Genomic DNA, 20255 nt, shown 5'->3' with positions numbered 1-20255 from the left:
CATTCAGCAGAACTGAAGTTTTATTTTTTTGGTATAAGGACTTTCTTGTTAGTAGTTTGAGGAGTTATATAGTATAGTAGGGAACTACTTTGGCAAATATTGTCAAAAGGAGATTCTAAATTTGGAAGAAAGTATGGTGTTCTGGATCTAATATTCAGAGATGCTGGCTAACCTCAGCTGTCATTACATTAGTTTTCATGGCAGTGAATTCAGCACTTTGAAATAAGGGAACTGGCTTTTCACACCTGGCAGTGCAAAAGTAGAGTTAGCCAAAATCTCGGATAGTTGGGAAAGTATTGGTCTTATTTTAAATTTTAGTTCTTTCATTTTACTGTAATAATTATGGCTGCTTCATTAATTAGTGTTTACAATGCCACTGGATTAAGAAAAATGTGTATATATATATATCTGTGAGCTTGTTTGTTTTATATTTTTATATGCTTCCTCTATTTGGTTCAACTTTTACTGTGCCGCCTACAGGGAAAAATTTAGTTTAGCAGAAGCTGTTTTCATTCTGAGTGAACCTTGATTTGAAGCTGTGCGGATTGTAATTACATTTAATTATAATGAGTTTTGGTTTTGAAAATAACCTTGTTAGTCAGATTTGGGTTTAAAACAACCCACCAGTTCATGGTGGGTCTAAAGACTCATACTCTACTGCATTAGATCCTTTTTTATTTCTAGTAGTAGAGCTTGGCTAGGAAAATGGATTCAAACCAAGATGCAGAATTTGGCAGTTTTCTGTATGTAGTAGAGCCTGGGACATCCAGATATTCAGCAGTGAATACCTTATACACACTTCCTTTTCTGATTTGGTTTCCCAAAGGTTGAGGAAAACAATAAAGCAAAATACCTTTTTTACCCCTCTACGTTACAAAAATCATGTAAGGGAGCTAACATGGAGAAAGCCAAAGGTCCTGTTTGCTGGTGGAAAACAAATTGAAGTGGAGGACTCACACCTTCTGTGTAGGGTATGTGTGGAGTGCTAGGAGAAGAACAGATGTACTGATTCTAGTAACCTGAATGTGTCTTGCCTCCGTTGTCAGGAGAAGGTTGCATTTTATGTTCAAAATATCTGAGCCAGTAGTTATGCTCCATTTACTAAGTCAGACAGAGACTCAGTCGTTTGACTTAATAAAATTTAAAGTGTAATCAATCTTATTGTAATGTAGATCAACTAAAATAGATGAATCATATTGAAATGCTTCTTTTTCTTCTTTACCTTTTAAAAAAAGCCTAAATTAACTAGCTCAGATAGAGACATCTACACTCTAGGTGATTAAAATAATGTGAGATGAACCCCACCCAGAATATTCACAGCTTGGAACTAGCTGATCCTAAGCGGATAAAGTAGGTGTAGTATGTTTGTTCTGGTTCAGTCTTAGTCTTTCCAGGACATGTGGCTGAGATACTGGTCTGTACTGAAAAGCTAATTGGCACCTTTAAAAGCTTAAGATTTTGGGGTAAATTTCTGTCTAAGTGCATACCTGTAGGTAAGCAGTGTGTTTGTAGTTGGGCTTACATGTTGGCATAGACCTACTCAAAAAGAACGGAGTTCTCCAGAACCCTCCAGATTTTGCTTCAGTTCTGACCACCACTGGCCAATGGGTCAACTTTCTCAAAGGCTTTACAGCCGGCAAAAGGAGAAAGTGTTTGTTAGAGACTAAGCCCAAGGAAAGAAATAAATGGGTCACTGAGCTGTCCCACGTTAAACCATCTCAAGGGAAGGATGTTTGATCTGGGAAATGCTGGGTTTACTTTTACAGTATAGGAAAGTAACTCAGAAAGGTTTTGTGTCATACTGGATGGGTGGCAGAAAAGGTACCCACAAACTGTTACTTCTGTTAAAGAAATGCTGCATCTGGTACTATGCCAATGGGAAGGAGCTCTTTCTGTAGGTCAGGTGGCTCTACATTATTAATCCCAGAGTGCATGGATCTGAAAAAAGCCAACTGAGAACATTAACAAAGTTTGGGTGTACACATTTTATTAGGAACAGAAAAGGTTGCAGGAGTCTCTGAGCATGCTGAAAGGATTATTTTCTTAGGCTTTGTGTTATGCTGGTTCATTCATTTTGATTTTGAATAATCTTTTTATTTCTTCCCTTGAATTCCAGACAAATTCTTTAACTTAAATCTGCTATCTTGCACTGTCTCAAGGAAAAGAGCTGAAACTTCTCCTACAGTTTTCTAGCTTCTTCCTCTTCATAACTTTTTTTTTTTTCAGAATTTGCCAATAGTTGACTGTGAGTTCAATTTTTTGGATCAAACCACTTTTTTTTTAGTCACTTTCAGCAGTTTCCTAAACTTGTTATTGTCGCTTTGAGTATGTATTGTGTAAGGGATTGGATCTCTGGGAATTAAGCTGATTCTTGATTTCATCAATAATAGTAAATCTCCATCAAGTTAGATTTACTAAACTCAGTCCAGCCAGTATTTGTCTTCAACAAGAGATTAAACGGACACAGTCCCTGAGGTTAGGTATGACTGTTCTTTTAATTTGTTTCCAAAGTTGCTACTGAGTTACATCGGTGTTTTCAGTGAGCTACTGCTTTCAAGGACCTGGCAGGGGGGGTGGACCTTGCTGCTTAGCATCGCCCTGGCTGGACTGTCGACATTTCTTATGTCTCCTGTAGCTTTGTACCAAAACTATGCAGTTGGTTCCCCCTTTGGTTTTCCTCCAGTGTCTGCTGCGCTGTTAAGATCAGATGTTGGTGGGTCTTCAGTTACCTCTGATGTAGATGTGGTTTTTTACGATTTGTTTATCAGAAACTATCACCTCTTTCTCTTCTGAAGATTCTGCTAGAGCTCTGCAGAGTTCCCCATCCACACTTTGATGTTAGGGTGCTTGATGAGGTGAATAGCACATTCTTCAGGCATTTGGGGATTTCTCACTCTAACTCCCTTAGGTATTTTTTTTGTTCTGAACATCTGTTCTCTGAATCCTTTACCAAAGGTGCTCTTCTGTGTTTCTTCTTGACTCCACAGCACGGCTCCATTTAGCCTTCCGGCAGTCAAGCACTGTGGTGTTCCAGTAGTGCCTCATTTAGTTCTCTGGTTCTTCCTGGTAGTCTTCCGGTCTGCAGGAAGAGGAATTGCAAAATTATTTGTATTGGTATTTATAAATCTTAGTCCTCTCCTACTTTAATTTGGGGTGTAACTGAAGCAGGCAATGTGCTTTAAATAGGGATGAAGTTAAAAGCAAGGTTCCCTGCCCTAACTGGGTTATCCATAGCTTGAAGTTGTCTAAGAGGCACCAGATATTTTTTTTTTAATTCTTTCAGTGTTGGAAGGAGTCATTTTATGACAAATGCTAATATACTTCAAAGGTAGAGGGAACAGGTGAAAGTCAAGCCAGTGCTTGTGCTAAAAATTGAGTCACACTATCAGTACTCTTTACTTTCAGAGTAAAACTGACAAGTATCCTGAAATATCTAGTTCAAACGTGTTGTTTGCCATTGACTAGCAGGCATTTGTTTCCAAAGCTGGTAGAAGCAGTTTTCATTCTTCGTGCCTTCTCCGTGTTTGATTTGTTTCTTTCTGTTTTCTTTCAGAAGACTTAATTGCACTATGTTTTTTCAAAAACAAGCACATCAAATGTCACAATATTAGCATAATCATAAAAATGTCAAACATTCAGTGCATTGCAATATGTCAGAGCTTACTACAGAACATATTTTTTCATATGATTAGTGTGATTCTCTGGGACATGCCTTTGAATGGGCAGCTCTTAAAAAGGTGACAAGTGGTTGCTACAAATTATTCCCATTAAGTAAAAGCACAGTTTGTCCCTGAAGTAAAATCATATTTGTCCTTAAAAGCAGTAGATCCTAAAGGAATAGACAGATGTAAAACATCATCTAAGAAGAGGAAAGTGTACTGATCCTGTGGTTGTATTCTGTGTAAATTCTTGCTGTGTCTGGCTCACCCCATTGATCTCCACCTGCAAGAACCTGGAAACCTGGATCATAGATTTCAGTGCCTGTCATTATCTGGATACTACCATTTGGGTCATGGGTAGTATAGTTTTTTTAAATAGAGGTAGTTAATTAATGCTGTATATTTAAGATTTAAGTTAAAAAGCATCAGGTACATTTTAATAAATGTACTATTTTTTGTATTGTAACTAAACTTGTATAGACTGTTGCACTGCTTGAACTAACTACAGTAGCATTATTTTGGTGAGAATTTCATGGAAGGATTTAGGACTGTGAATCTCAATGGTAAGGGTGTAAGTGTGGCAAACGGCAGTTTCAGATACAGTCTGTAAAGCAACTATAATAAATTTATGTCCAGAGTCCCTTCACCTTTCTTGGCTGTTACAGAGGGAAATAGCCACAAAATTCAATACAATTACAAACTTTTAAATTTGGACAAAGCAACACCATTTATTGTCAGTGCAGTAAATTGCTTCCCAACATCCTCTTTGGGATCGTGTTGCGAGCTCTTCACTTGATTTGTGAAAGCCATGTTCATTAAGCTCATGACTGCAATGGTAAGTGAGGCTGCTATCTTGAAAGATTCCTTGGCATTGTTTTTTCCACGCATGGAAAGACAGCGCAGACAGTCTGCAGTGTTCTGGTATGACCACAGGAGAAGAAAGCAATCATGCTGTGAGCAGAAGTGTCCTCCTCCTTACTGCTTCAGAACCTCCTACTATAGGTTCTGCTGAGGAGTATCCTGTGGTATCAAAGGACAGCTCTGTCTTACTATCTTTGTTCAGATGGGTGGAAATTTGCCTTTTGCACATTTGCACTTGTGGAAAAGACAACGGAATTTAATAGGTCACACAGCTGGCAGAATGCACCAAACAGGTAACCTTCTTCCTATAAATGTGTTTCTGGAAAGTGATAGCCTTGTGAGCCCCTCCATTTATGCTAAGGATAGAGTCATTACAGGCAGCCTTTCCTTTCTGTCCTCCTAATGTGTCCTCGTCTTCTCCATTTCAGTAACAGAAATTAAATCTCCCTGCCTGGTTTGCTCTTCTGCTTTATGCTTCAGCCAAAGCAATGCCAGCTGATGCTGGTGTGGTGGTAATACAGCACTTGTGGATGCTCCCTGGATATGGACTGCAACAAATGGGTTACTGCCAGAGGGCCCTCAGGTGGTAAATACTGCACTGGGTAAGGAATGACAATGAATGGCTGGATCTGCATCCTGTGACTACTCTTCTGACCTATTCTGTCCCTACAGAAGTATTTTTATGCTGCTTTTTCCCCCCCCTTATTTTTTTTTTTTTTTTTTTTTAACAGCTACCTGTCTGAGCCTCATAGTGTTTTTGATGTTCATTGGCAGAGGTCACATGCAGCCACACGTACCTCTCCATGAGCAGCAAGGAGGTAATGGTGGCTTCAGTCTCAGAACTGAACGTGAATTCAGGTGAGAGACGTACATGTGCACACACAGACCCGCTGCATTTTGCTCATTCCTTCTCCTTTACCTCTCCTTACATTCTTCTCTGACTTATGGAATTTCACTTCCTCTCCTGTAGCTGTTGAACACCTCTACCCTTTCCTAGTCTGCTGGGTATCACTTTGTATTCCCTGTAGTGATGATGGGATGATATCGGAGATATCAAAGGAAATGGCTTTGGCAGCAGTAAGCAGTGATAATAAAACAATTGCAAGTCAGATTTTGTAATCCGTCTGCTATACATCCAGGCCCCAAGGATGGATCCAAATATACATGTGAATACTTCAGAAAACGTTCCACATAACTATTCTATAGAAATAACCTCCTTCAAAATCCTGAGCACAAAACTGTTTACAGTTGCCTATCTAATAGGTACTTTTCTGATCATTAAATTCTGCTCTGTGCTCTGAGACAACAGAGTCATTTTCAACAAGTAAGAACAGGTCCTGCCCTTACCTCGGGGATGTGAGGAGCTAGCAGCAGAGCAGCAGTGCTTTCCTGCAGAGCAGTAAGACTAGTGGAAGTAATCAGGATTCAGCTATTGAAAAGCATAAGCAGAAAATAATTTGTACGCATGTACAAATAGGCAGCTTTCTAAATTATTTTCAGGTGTCTTCTTTAATCCATCTGTAAAGATGAAAATGATGGCAGATTTTTGCAGTGTCTCTTTAAAATGAGTTTTGAAGACAGTTTCCAGGTAATGTGCATTTTCCATTCAGCAACTCATCTGATGCCATGCAAGGTTCCTGCCCTGCTTCTGCTAAAGACAGTGTAAGGTTCGACATTGATATCATGAAGACAGTAGCAAAATATTTCAGCCATTGTATTACACTCAGACCTCAGTGTGAGGAATCCATCCCTGTCACATGGACCTGTGTGCAGCTGCAGGAGCATAGAGGGGTTTTAGAACAGTCTCTGCACTGCCAGGAGTGTCTTCTGGCCTGATGTGGAGATGCCCCATGGGAAGTGCTGCCTCTGCAGTCGGCAGAAGGGGTGTCAGGGTGTACAGGCATGTAATCAGGGGACAGCTGCTGCTCCTGTGCTCTGCAGGTTGAGGCAGCCCAGCTACAGGTTGCTCTTTCTTACTCTTTCTGTTGTGTGAAGGAGAGTTGCAAAGGGTGTGTGTCTTGTGGCACTGTAAACAGGACAGTCATGTTCTCCAGCTGAATTTGTAGACTTGCACTTTTACAACTGAAATATCCCCAGCCTGCTCTCTGATCTGTTAGCCAAAATGGAGGTTTTCACACTGATGTCTGCAGGTGATTCATACTGCCTTATTTCTTCCTTGTGGGAGACCATTGGGTTTTATTCCTTAGCTCACACGATCTACCCTCAGAAAGCACAAAAGTCTTTGCATTGTGGCCTCATATGAAGTCATTCTCTTCTGTTGTGTCAAGAATAAAAAGGAAATGTATAAACGAAATGGGAAACATGGTAAGATGTCAAGGGAAGGAAAACAAGACTGTGATCCAGAACGTTATACTTCTTTGTGAGTGACTTCTCTGAGATGCAGATTGAAGAAAGAGATGTTTTTGCTATTGCTCCTCAGAACCAAAAGGTAACAAAATGCTTTGCTGGAGGCCACTTCTTCTTGTCTGCATTCATATACGCGTGATTTGTTTCAGTGCACAGGGACATATGCTGCAGTGTTGAAGTCAATGGGAATTTTGCTGCTGAATATAGGAGAAAGCATTTTGCCTTTGTCTCTGAAAATTGATGTCACTGAGACTTTGGATGGGCTTTATTGGTCTTACAAAAATCTCTTGTGTTTTATTCCTGGTGCCTAATACCTCCATCATTAAGTGGCATATCACCCAGGATGCTGTCCCTTGTGAATTCAGGGAGAAAGTTACACACTGGAAAGGCATATGAAACCAGTACTTATAAGGAAATAAGTAATTAAGTCAGCTGAATAGAGGTGGAAACATTAAAAATAACAATTTTAATGAAGTCCGTGTCTAAGAACAAGAAATTGGATCTGGGGAGATGAGGTTTCAGGTGAACTCATAGCACAGAGCAGTCATGGTTATACTGGATCCTCAACTTGTTGCACTCTCAGCTGCTCCTGCCTCTCTGGAGTCTTTCCAGGGCAGATGGTGCAGCTGAGGCTGCATGGCCTGAGGCAGAGTATTGAAGCAGCACGCTGTTAGCTGGTTTAGCAAAAATTATTTGTCATTTTCTTTTCTTTCTCTGTCCATGTAGTGTAAGCTAAGGTCAAACTCTGGACTTACTGGTTTTCCTGTGGCTGAATCCATAGAGGATTTGTACTGTAATAACGGCAACAGATTGTATCTTTTCTTGTCTTTGGATGGTTTGACAGCAGGTCAGTGTTAGCAGTGGTTATCAGAGCAGTAAGGATTACCTGCCTGTCATATTTTCTTTTTCCCTTTTATACCCCTCCCAAAAATGAATTGTCAAGACAGACAGCCTGAACAGAGGAATCGAAGAAAAACTTAAAAAAAAACCAAAACAAACAGTCAGGAATTCTTGCACTAGTTAACTTGCTGTAGCCTCTGGAAACCTGGATTCTTGTTGATCCAGTGGAGCACTGTCAAGGCCATGCACAGCCACAGTTTTCTAGTGGTGTTAGCATTTTCTTTCCCACTGTCTGACTCTAAGCAGACTCAGTCTGTATTTTGGAGAGGCTGGTGTTCCCCCTAGTATTTCTATGCACCATCGGTTAATGGATCATTCTGAAGACCACCAGCAGCAGCTCTTGTTCAACAGGCAGTGGCTGCAAATTCCTGAAGTGGGGAAAAGCGTTATGGGAATTTTATCCAAGAGCTGGATTTTTCTCTAAATTTATTTTTTTTTCACAGTTCTGTTATATTTACCTGTCACTGTGAGGCCTTCACATCTTCTCTTGCAGTTTTTTTGTTGTTTAGGTCTTCAGGTGTAATTTTAGATAGGCAATTATGCTTTTTTCTCTGAAGGACCTACTAAATAGAAAATAAATTTCTTCAGGATATTCTTCTAATTTGGATTCCACCTTTTTTTCTGTAGAATAGGAGTCTTAAAACAGTGTCACTGAATTTGCGCAGTAGCAAAGCTGAGCCCCGAACAGAGAAATATGCAGTCTTTCTTAAGACGTGTTGAGACATCCTCTTGCAGCTGTGATGGGCTATCAGCACAACATCTCCACCCTTTCACCAGAGGCAACCTCTCAGAGGCAACTTTGTCTTCAGACTTCAGTTGTATATCATCTATTCTCAACTAGTGTCAAAAGACCCAGGAGTTTCTGGCTGTCTGCTGGGAGCATTGATCCACTCACCACAACTGCGTAAGAGATGTGAAGTCTTTCCTTCCCTTGCACTCTCTTTCTCTCTTAAAAAAAAAACAAACCCAAACAAAAAAAAAAAAAAAAGAAGCTGTCAGTATTTCAGAAAGTGTGAGCAGCAGATCTTTGTGTACTTTAATCCATAAATAAACATTTCTTCTTTTGAACTTCATTAAAATTGGATGTGTTTTCGCTGTAAAACACTCCAGCATCCCTATCATTTAGACATATATGGTGATGAATACTGCAATTAATTTTTGTCTGTAGGAATACTTGTGGTCTAGAAATATTCTATTTATGCCAAAAAAGTAAATAAGAGTCAGACCACAAGATATTTTGCTTATAACAGCAGTTTTAGAGCAAAAGCAAGCTCTGCTCCTGCTGTTTTAACAGTCTGGGCCAAATGCATCTTTGTTGTTGCGACCTAGCTTGCAGAGAAGTTGTGGAGAGGTGCATTTGGTTTGCCTCCTGCACAATTATATCAGACTTTCTTTGGTAATACTTGTTGATGTATCACATTCAAATCTCCAGCTTTTCCTTTAATGCATTTGACCTGAAGAAAGGAATTCCTGCTTTTAAATGCTCATCAATCAGTGCTTCATAGTTAAGCTGATAAAAAAAGCTAAGGCTAAGCCACTGTTAATTTAGCCAACTGTAACATTACTGACAATATTCATCAGCAAACAATTTTAATTAGACCAGCATAATGAGCACAGTAGATTAAGGCTAAGCAAATGACTAAAACTAAAGAGGGATTCTGATGACAAGTCCTGATGAGAGTAAGGATGATTTTTTTGCCACCAGTATTTGAGTAGGATGTGGGAATGGAGAGACAGTCCTAATCACATGAGAAATCTCTTAAAAATAATACAGGTGCACCGTGTTGGTGTCAGGAAGGCTTGCAGAGTGCGATCGAGCGCTGTATAAACTTCCCGCACAGCCTTGCGTGTCTGTGACAGCCTCCCTCTGTGCTGGTGGGGCTGGTTGTGTGCTGGCCTGATGTGCCACGCGTGGAACTGGGACTGGGGAGGGTTGTGACAGGTTAAACCAAAGAGGCAGCAGGTGCTTGTGCTGGGCGGGGGGACAGTGGAAGGGCAGGTGGAATAGGACCTGGTGGAGTTTGTGGCTGTAATTAAGAACAGGTAGGGAATCAAATGGGAGTGGGGAGGCAGGGAAAAGGGCAGTGTTTTTTGAAGAAAGAAGTAAGGATAGAGACAGAAAAAGAAAAGTATTGTTTGGTGTTTAAGGATGGAAATGTTTAGGCTGAGTAACCCACCGCTGTGTTTGTCTCTTTTTCTCTCCCCACACAGCTTCTTTGTTCTGATCCCTGGAGAAGTATTCTGTCCCCCGTTTTTATTCCCCCCTACCCGCCCATGGTCTTCCTGAGACCTGCTGGCAGGGGGAGGTTTTCACAGCCTGCGCTGTTGATTCTGAGAAGTGTGAGGGAAACAGAGCCATGCTGGGTGATGTGACTCACCTTGGAGGAGCTGGTGTTTTCTGTCTGAGTGGAAGTGGAAAGTTTCAGCCTTGCTAGTCCAGATGTTTTAATGGACATGGCTGCAGTAGAGAAACCCTTTTCTGCACGTCTTGCTGAGCCCTGAGTAGGAGAGTAACAAGTTACATACTAGCATAAATGTTTAATGATTTATGATAAAAAAAAAAAAAAAAGATGGTGAGTAAAATACTAGGTTAATTGACTATGGAGTCCTAAATTCCCCAAAATGTAGCATTCCAGCCAAATATGGCTGAAATATCAGCTGTCATATGATGAATATTTTAAAGAATATTCTATTATACACCTAGGGGTTCATTCGCTTCAGTAATGAGGACAGTTACCTCTAGGGAAAGGAAGCTATATTATGCTTGCCACTTAACCAGGGGCTGGTTTGACAGGCATCAGCTCAGAATATATGTGTATATATAGGGAATCACAGCAGCTTGTCTCTAGCTCACTGAGCAGGAAATGTGCTCTACAATACTTTGGGTTTCTATCTATGGATTTGTGCATGGTACTGAGTGGGATTCAGACTATTTTTATTCCTGAGTCTGATTGTTGAGGTGGAATCCATCACCTACTAAATATTAAATCAGCAGTTTTTTTTAAAGAGCAACACTGTCTCTGCTGACTTGAACATCCTTATGTGGCCCAGAGGAAAAGAGAAACAAAGACAAGATGAGAAAACTATCGTCTTTTGCATTCTTCTTAATATTAATGATTTCTCTAAAGTTTTCAAACTGTTGAAGGCGAAAAGTGAGCTAGAACTTTCACATGGGTAAGAAATGACCCAGGTGAAAAAAAAAGCATACATTATAAAAAGAGCAGTGAAACTTCTAGAGTTGAATTATTAGTTGGTAGAGATGGAGAAAATGCATCAACAGATTATTTTTTTAAACCAATTTTGTTTAATTGTTTCCAAACAAACATGGCTGGGAATTATTAGGAATGTGTTAATTCAAAATTATTTGAACACTTTCATGCAAAGGTAATTAATGTCAGATTTTACACTGACTATTGCTTCTGCAATCTAATGTTTGCAAATGATGACATTTTGAGATACCTGCCCAACCTACATGGTATTGTCTATCTTGCCAGGCTGACTGGAATTGGCTATCGTTCCTTGTTCATTTTGTTTTTGTCTATTTATTTATTTTTAAAGTTAATAGTTGCACTCATAGGCACTACACAAAGGCAGCAATCTGTGAGGTTTCTGAGTATTTCTAAGATACCTGTAGTTTCCTATATGAATAATCATAATGAACCACTGCACAAATAAAAGCTCATCTCTCGCCCTTAAAGAGTCTGCACAAACCCCACTTTTATGATAACGAGCAGGTAGGTGAAATAACAAGGCATGATAAATGATGTCATATTTTTTGGTTTTACATTCTGCAAAATATTGACATCATCCCTTCTGTTCCAGAAACCAAAATGAATAACAGTTATGAAAATCTTCTAAACACAATAAAGATTCTTAAAAGGTTTCTTATTTCTGACTGCTAAGACAGAAGTTAATTACTTCTGTCACATTTTTGAGACCTCTGATGGCATACCAAAATGTCCTCGATGCCCTGTGCCATGGCACATCCCATCCTATCCTGTGGCAGAAGAATTTTAGTCCTTTGATTAATTTCATATAATTATTCTTCTTTAACCAGATAAGTTATCTAGGTTGCAGAATACAAGTGATTTAATCTGATGCTTTTTATTAGATAAACTGACCCCTCAATGTGATAAAGGACAAAATAAAAGTACTCATTAAGTTGATGCCTTTGCATAATTCACATGCATTTTTTAAGGTCATGTTACATATTCATCAGTTTGTCTTAGTCACAGAGTTGCCTCCATGAATGCTGTGTAGATAAGTGGGTATCTGAGCTGCTTTGTAGGGGTGAGGGGAGGTAAGGAAAAAGGAAAAAATCTAGTATGAGAAATGGGAGGGAGTAAGTAGGACTATAAGTCAGGAGAGATTCTGAGCTATATCGTTCCCAGACTACACTTCTGAATCTTTAGAGGTTTTAGAGTTTCCTTTCCCAGTATAACTCTTGATTTGTACTGGGAGTTTTGATCAGTTTTTTATGTTATTAAAAACCCAATGGTTATTATTTTTCACCTTGAGATAATGGTTAAATAATCTTAAAATTGACTAAAGACCATGAAGTTATTTGTCATTTTACCTGTTAATTCATTACTTGTGTTGTTTTTAATTGTGCATGAAAAAGAAAATATTTAAATAAAACCATGCTTTCTGTTTTGATCAAAAGTTGTGTTTCTGGAGTTTGTTTTAGATCTGTGTCCTGCTTGATGTGATGTCCTGTTACGTTAGGAATGTGAGACCACAACATAAAGCTTTATCAAGACTTGGGAAGTTTGGGAAAGTTAAATGAGGTGGGGTTTGGTTTGTGGGGTTTTTTTTGGTTCTTTTTTTTGTGGTTTTGTGGTGTTTTTTTTTTTTTTTCTTTCAATACAGCATGGGTTTATTTCTTCAGATCGTGAACCAAAATAGATGAATATTTCCAGCATCATGTAGCTCATGTTTTTTTTCATGGTGTTAACAGTGAATTGGTAGAAAAGGTGTTTGGAATGATAGGCAAATATCTGCACAAAGCAGTTGATTTCATCCCACAAATCTGTAAAAATTATGCAGTATGGTGCTTTATTGTAAACAAATGCTAAATCTACTGAAGCTGAAAGTCAGTGCTAACCCAATCCCAGCCCAAAGAACTCTTCCCTTGATTGCTTTTTTTTTCGTATTTCCTATTCTGCCAGATTTCATAGCTCTTTGGCACATCTTAGATGTGGTTTGCTATAAAGAGGTAAGGAATAATTTTACTTGGCATACAGCAGTCAGACACAAGTTCTAGAACTTCCAGAAGGCCTGAATGTCATCTTCTGTCTCTAGGTAGGGTTCAGAAATGTCACAGCTGCATGCAGTGGCTGAGATGGAAATGTGGGACTTTGACCAGGAGACTTGTCCCAGCCCTTATATTGGTTATACCATTCCAGGAGCTTTTGTGTATGTGCTTTATGTGGGCATACCTAGGCATGGTGCCTCACTTTGAGTGGTTTTGACTTATGGTGCAACGCATAAGAAAAGGTAACCAGTAATAATCTTATCCCTGGGAGATCCTTTGGAAGGTAGCAAGCAAGCAGTTTGAACATGCTGTTACAAGTCATAATGAAGATTTGTGGAAACAATGGGAGATTTTGGGAAGTGAGTTGTTGACATGGCAGTCTACACTTGACAAAGCTCTGGAGGTCAAAAGAAATGGTTGGGCATAAACTTATTAAGATTTTCTCCCCCAAAGGCCACAGCATGAACCTTGCACTTCCAGGGTCTTGTTTAGGAGTTGTGCCAGGGGAAGTTTAGATTGGTTATTAGGAAAAATTTCCTCACCAAAAGGGTGGTCAAGCATTGGAACAGGTTGCCCAGGGAAGTGGTTGAGTCACCATCCCTGGAGGTATTTAAAAGATGCGGTGTTTAGGGGCATGGTTTAGTGATGGACTTGGCAGTGCTGGGTTAACAGTTAGACTTGGCGATCTTAAAGGTCTTTTCCAACCTTAACGATTCTATGATTCTATACTCTCTGCCTGAGGTTTGTAGAAAGCTTATTTAATTGCCATGTGTACCTATCCCCTGTTTTGCTCTTAACTGTCTGTTCATTTTTCTTTCCAACTCACTGTTATAACCAGTGATTTTAGCCAGGAGTAGCTAAAATGACAGAAATCTATAAAAGGGGTTCATGATTGGAAGTAGAGCACTACATGCTGAGTGTTGCCTGCCAGCTTTTTACTTGGATTTTAAGTGAGGGGGAAGGAAAGTAAGAGTCCTCATCTCTGTTTTTAATTAATGCAGACACCATTTTCATTCTGAAGTGTCATACACTGGAAATCAAAGGAGTCTTGTATAAATAAAAAGAAAAAGAAAAGGGTTCTCTTGATTAGTAATGGAAAACATTTTCAAACAAGATCTACAGAATTGGATAGGGCTGGAACTTCCTCAAGGTGAAAATCTTTCAAAATCGTAACATAAATTATTGATTTGTCCAAGTCTCTTCTCCATAGGAGATTTACAATATCATTTTCATAGTTGTCTTGAGGAAGGAGGGGAGATTCCTATCTAGGTCTGAATGAAAGTATCTTATTTTTACAAAATAATAATAACCCCCTATTTCAGCTAAAAAGAGAGTTGCTATGCTATGAAATTATGGGGCTTACTGCTCTGACATTTATGTAATATCAGGAATACATCAGTTTAAGCAAATATATTTGCAGCTGTGCAAGTCTAATCACAGCCATGTAATATCATGTCTTAGATACAAAGACAGATTGTTGTGGACAGTAAGGGAGATATGTAAGGAAGATGTTGGGCCTTCTCTGAATATATGTGTTGACAAAAATTGTCTTTAACAAAACAGAACTCCACAAAGACCAAAAAGTCGAAAGTATGAGAATTGTGACAAATTAGAAAGGAGTAAGATACAAATCTGTCCCTTTTTTGCTGCCAGTTTTGTTCAAACACATCAGTATGTGGGTCTAGCAGGTAAAGGGCAGGGAAATTAAACAAAAGGATAATTAATGTAGCATGGCATATCAGAGAACATTAGGAGTTCTTGGAGTTCTTGCTATGAGTGGCAGCACTTCTCCGGATCTTTGAAGAAGGGATCTGGCTGCTGAGGAACCAAAGAAAATGAAAACCAGGATGAAAGTAGTCAGCTATTAATCACCCCAGGCAGGAGAAGTGGGTACCATCGTATACAGCAGGAGACAGAAGGTGATGAGCAGAAATGTACTGAACAAACAGGAGGGGGTGTTCATGCAATGTTTTCTCACCTTCTGTGGTAAGAAGAAGCCACAGACTTCAGCTGTTTTCCATCTCATTATACGCAAGATGGAAATAAGCATGATGGAGAGAGTTAAAATTTATTATTAAAACAAAGGAAGGACCAGTTGAGCAAAACCCCCCAAGGATTAGCATTGTATGTCAAAGGAAAAGAAGTCTGCAAGTGACAGACAATTCAAAGCTGGTAATCTTAGGTGTTTGCTGGTCAGGGTCTTAAAAGACAAAAACATGACAAAGAATTTAGTTGTCATCTACTGTGGCAGCAACAAAAACCCCAAAGTACTGTCCCTAATGAGTACTTTTTAATAATGGAAAATATATTGTGTTATCCTTGCAGACTTCAGTGTGAGCAATGTGTTGGAAATAACACAATATAAAAGTAAAATATCTGGATTTTCAAAACACTTTAAAATTGTTATTTCCAAGTGGAAAAGATATTGTACCCTCAATAGAAAAATCTTGTATTAGACCTTACTCTAAAAATTAGAGGGAATGATGATGTCGCATAATCAGTGGGGTTTTTTTAAGTTGATGTGATTGAGACAGCTGCCTTTATTGTATGAGAAAAGAATAACATTTTGCTGCTGTATTTACATATGTATGTTAAATAAGTAGAAACATACACACTGTGACATGCCCTTATGCATATTTGTCATGTGTAAAAAGGGCCACTAATCAGCTAATGAAGAAGAGAACTGAAGGATTTAAGAAAATTCTGAGAGCCCCCAAAAGCCATTTTTATAGCTTAGAAAGAAGATTGTGTCTTAAAAAGAAACAAAAAACCCCCACATGTAGAGAACAGCATGAAAGTACCTATACAGCTTTAAAAAGAGTAATAGTTACTAAAGAAGAAGCCAATACCAATGAATGCAGAATAGACATTTACAGTTCTAGAAAACTGAAAAGGGAGGCAAAAATCAGAAAAGAAATGTCAGTGGCTGGTACATTTAAGGACTGCAAGAAAGCTTTTCACTTACATAACAAAAAGAATCCTAAAAAATATTGTCTATTATTAGGTGAGATGGTATAGTTACCACTGACAGAAAAGTGACACAGGAGAGAAAAAATGTATTTGTCCATAGGGGTGAAAAAGTGGGTTAATGAATTAATATAATCTCATGATTAAAAATACTTTCAATTTTCATATTAATTTGGGAGATATTGAGGGAGAGTAGTTACTGAGTTTTGTTTTTATGAACCCATGATATATCTCTGAGATTTTAAAAAGATGAGGCTGAGGAGGTTTTTCAGTCATTAACAACAATGTGTTTTAGTCTACTGGCAAAGTTGGAAGGATTGCAAGATTTAAAATATTTTAAAATGACATTTAACTACCATTTCTCAGTGTTTAGAAATCTAGGTTACTTAATGCCTGAATTCAATACCAGATGAATTCATTAGAGTGCATCGGTTAACAAATAAACAGGGGAAATAATGCAGTTAATGTAGTCAACATGGATTAGCAGCCTGGAAATTCTCTCAAAATATTTTTATTTTTAATAGATTACAATTTTGACTAATAGATTTCTGAAGGGAGTGTTGCTTAGTACCTGATGACATTTTGATGAAGAAAGGAGAAAGGTACAAAATTATTATGATTGAACATATTGTTTCAAATTGTAACTGTGTGACATCCTTACCAGGCAAAGATGCTGGTATTGTGCTCTTGCAGGGATTAACTCCTGCCCCATTCTGTTTATATTTTTTCATATATTCCAAAGGAAAAAAAATAAATTATCACAAAGTTTGCAGGTTGCTCAAAGACTAGGAAAATACCAAGCAAGAAACAGAAGTGATACATACAGGTATCAAAAAGTTGGAAACAGGCAATTTCATCTTGGAAGAAAGAATAGAAGCCAAAGTTACCAGAGGAGAGATTGTCCCAGAAACAGTCGCTCTGACAACAGCTAAGGGAGATGCTGGCTGATGATAAATCCTAGAATAATTCCTTGGCAAACAGGACTGACATGGTCTTCATGTAAGCAGGAGAATAGACCCTATATCTAGCATTTGTATTTTCATTTCAAGAATATTATATTCAGTTGTATTCCCAGTTCAGTGGCGCTAATGACAACCTGGGGAAGTTTTAGGAAAAAAGAAACAAGAATACCCAAAAGCTGAAAGAATTGGAAATCTTACTTTGTAACCCAAAGAGAATAATCTGGAGTTCTTGCCTCTAGATACTCAGCTCAGTTCTGGAACTGCTTGTTTGTTGATTATTCCATTTCTGTTTCAGGGGTTTTTAAGTGAGTGTCTAATGCACCACACCTTAAATTACTGCATTAGAAAAATAAAAATGGAGAGATAAAGAAAAAACAGTTTCCTTTTAACTTAGAGAGAATAAAATTACAGCAAGTAGGGAATCCTGCCTTGGTTTTAGTCCGATCACTTGGTCTCTGCTCCTGGCATTCCCTTGTTTTTCCAGAATTCCTCCCTGCTGGTTACTTTGCTGGCAGAGGAATCTAAGTCATTGTTGCAGGTGCAATAGGCAGAATTAGTAAATGCCTTTCTCTGCCACATGCAGAGATAAAGGGAAAAAATGCATTGTAAAGGGCAGTATTATATCCACCTATACAACAGTCGCCAGGCATCTGAAATACAGTCTCAATTTTTTGGCAGTCTTTGAAGAGGTATAATGGCCCTGTAATATGGATACTTGAACAGATCCTTGCAGATCCAGCTTTAATACTTGGCTTTTCCCCAGCTTTGTGGTGCCCTTTTTGGACAAGTCATTGTGGATATGTTTTGATATGGATGTTTGTAGTATGCAATGTAGTCTCAGCCCCAAAATGGAGTTCTGGAGCGTAAGGCTAGAATAACTGTAGAGGGAGAGTCTTTGTATGCAATGTTGTAATGTGAAGCCGGTAATTGCTACAGGTGACAAGAACCAAGTAAATACTCACTTCAAAATTGCAGATTGTTAAGATGGGATCTGTGTCAAACAACAGCCCAGGAACCAGCTGGACCTGTGTGGGCTGTAAGCCTCCTTGCAAACATCCCCCATTTGGGCTTACTGTTCTTCACAGTTCCTCAATAGCTTCTGTCCTGCATGACACTGAATATGCTTTGAAGTTACCCGAGAAAGTATGTTGCTGACATACAGGTCTGTTTCTGAGTGACCTTTCCATCAGATGTGCAGACTGAAAATTTTTGTTCAAGATCTGCGAGTGCACCTTAAAGTGCAATTGTGTTCTTCACATCCAGCCGTGCTGTAATTCCATCACAACTCCTGCAGCTGCTGTGTGGGCTGCAAGTGAAGCTTCACCGACTGTTGCTGGGGATGTAAGAAAGGATTCATCTTGTGCTTCAGATTTGGCTCAAAAGAACCACCATCTTGCAGGTAACTTAAAAAAAAAGCCTTCTGTCAATAAAATAAGCAGATTTGTTTCAGGCATACAGGAAATTAATCTGATTGATAAGGAAGGAGGAATTTGTTTTGTTTTTACCAGATCACTTTTTCTGACCACGACTAGACATTGCCCCTCCCAAACACTGAGCTTATCTATCCTCTATAGAAGAGAAATATTCTTCTTCATGACTGTAAGGATTTGTACGCACCAAGTGGCAGTTTTGCCAGAGAACTGGCAATTATCATATAGCAAGTACTTCAAACTAGGAATTCCCCTCAGCTGGTGGGTTGGTCTAGTGGGGAGCTCTTTCCTTTTCTTCTCATTCTAAGCATACCCCTAGGGCTCTTGCGTGGTTTGATTCTGATTTGTTTATGTTGGTGTAAATCAGGAGTGACACAGCTTCCATCAGTGCAGTTTAGTAAATGAGATCAGGCTCTAGCACATGGTATTCAACTATTCTAACTCTGTTACAGGAGCTACAAATGGGTGTTCATCTAGCTAAGATTTGCATAGATCTGTTTGGTAGTTTTCCTGTATATCATAGAATCACATGTTCTTCCATTTTATACTCCTAATAACTATTTCTTAAACTGAAACAGCTTTTATTTAAGATTCTGAAAAGATTTCTGCAAACTCAGTTAGGTTTCATAATATTCCTGTAACAGTGAGCATCAGTTAATCAGTATGATGGTACAACTGCTGCATCCCATCAAATATAGTTCCCAGACCAAAAAAAAAAAACCCAAACCCAAACCCCAATAAGCATGTTAAGACAAGATTAAGTATGCAGTATTAATTTAAAATGCCTTCAGAATTTACAGAAAGATGCCTTATCTGGTTTACAGGAAACTTTTGAGAGAGAAGAAAAACAAACAAGCAAATAGATTTCCTTGATATGGAACATACAGAAGAAATTTCAGATAGAAAGCAGACTTTGTGGACAGATTGGAGTGAGATTCAAAACTCAGCCTGTTTAGTTACAGTCCAGTTGTGGAGTTCCTGCATTTTGCTGTTCTCCCTGAGGGATTTTCTAAGATATTTAGGAATCTATCAGGAAATCATGGGGCTTAGCTTCCTAATTAGTGTCGTGAAGCTGTGTTTAAAGCATACAATAAGTTGCAAAGTGTATAACACCTCTGAACCTCCTGCTTTCTCCTCTGCCACCTTTCCTCCCAACTAGCAGGGACTCTTAGCATACTATATGGTCTGTGCACAGTTTGTGGGCTGGTGTGAGGGTTTTTTTTCTTTATGGAAATACCTGTGTTTTCCATGAGACAATTCCCACTTTCAGGCAGAGATTCTTGCTTGCATCATGGGAGTCCCTAGGCATTAGGTATAGTGAAAGTAAATCTGTCTAGGGATCCTGGCCCAACAAAGCAAATGAGATCTTGACACAACCACAATATAGTGCCCAAGTGCATTGGAGTGAAAATAACTCAGTTTTCAGATACAAAAATTTAGCTTTCGGACAAGTGGAATCTTTTTTTTTTTTCCTGATTGGAAACAGACACAGTTTACCAATATATTATTTTTTTGCTGTTAACAAAATTTTATGTTGCAAGAGTTAAAAGGGAAATATTTTCAGGAATCCCTAATTGCAAGTCAATATATACCATTAATACCTTCTCCACTGCAGCAATAAGGAGACCTTGGGACCAAGCTCTTAATTATTGATTCTTGTGACCTCAGCTGGTGGTCCTTGGACCTTATTAGATGCTCCTCATCTTGTTTTTGCATTCTTTTTCCCTTAAGCTATAGCTTAACTGTGTAGCTTCTCTCACTACTTGTTGATTCTTAATAAAATTTGTTGAATGATAGAGTTCAAGGTTTGCTCATCCCTGAGATTAAGTCTTCTCAGCTTTCAGCACAGTCAGTC

At 38.8% G+C, this 20255-nt stretch overlaps 1 long non-coding RNA gene across 1 annotated transcript; it reads left to right on the top strand.

Moving 5' to 3' along the window:
* The first annotated feature begins 4386 nt into the window (after positions 1-4386).
* On the top strand, positions 4387-12420 carry LOC114016722 (uncharacterized). The gene is made up of 4 exons (XR_003561372.2): positions 4387-5122; positions 5252-5378; positions 8415-8691; positions 9999-12420. It is a non-coding gene; the product is annotated as an uncharacterized LOC114016722 (long non-coding RNA).
* The last annotated feature ends 7835 nt before the right edge of the window (positions 12421-20255 follow it).

The sequence above is a fragment of the Falco cherrug genome, chromosome 4 (assembly GCF_023634085.1).
Source record: "Falco cherrug isolate bFalChe1 chromosome 4, bFalChe1.pri, whole genome shotgun sequence".
Taxonomy (NCBI): Eukaryota; Metazoa; Chordata; class Aves; order Falconiformes; family Falconidae; genus Falco; species Falco cherrug.
Note: the sequence above shows the minus strand (reverse complement) of the source record. Positions and strands in the feature narration are given on the sequence as shown.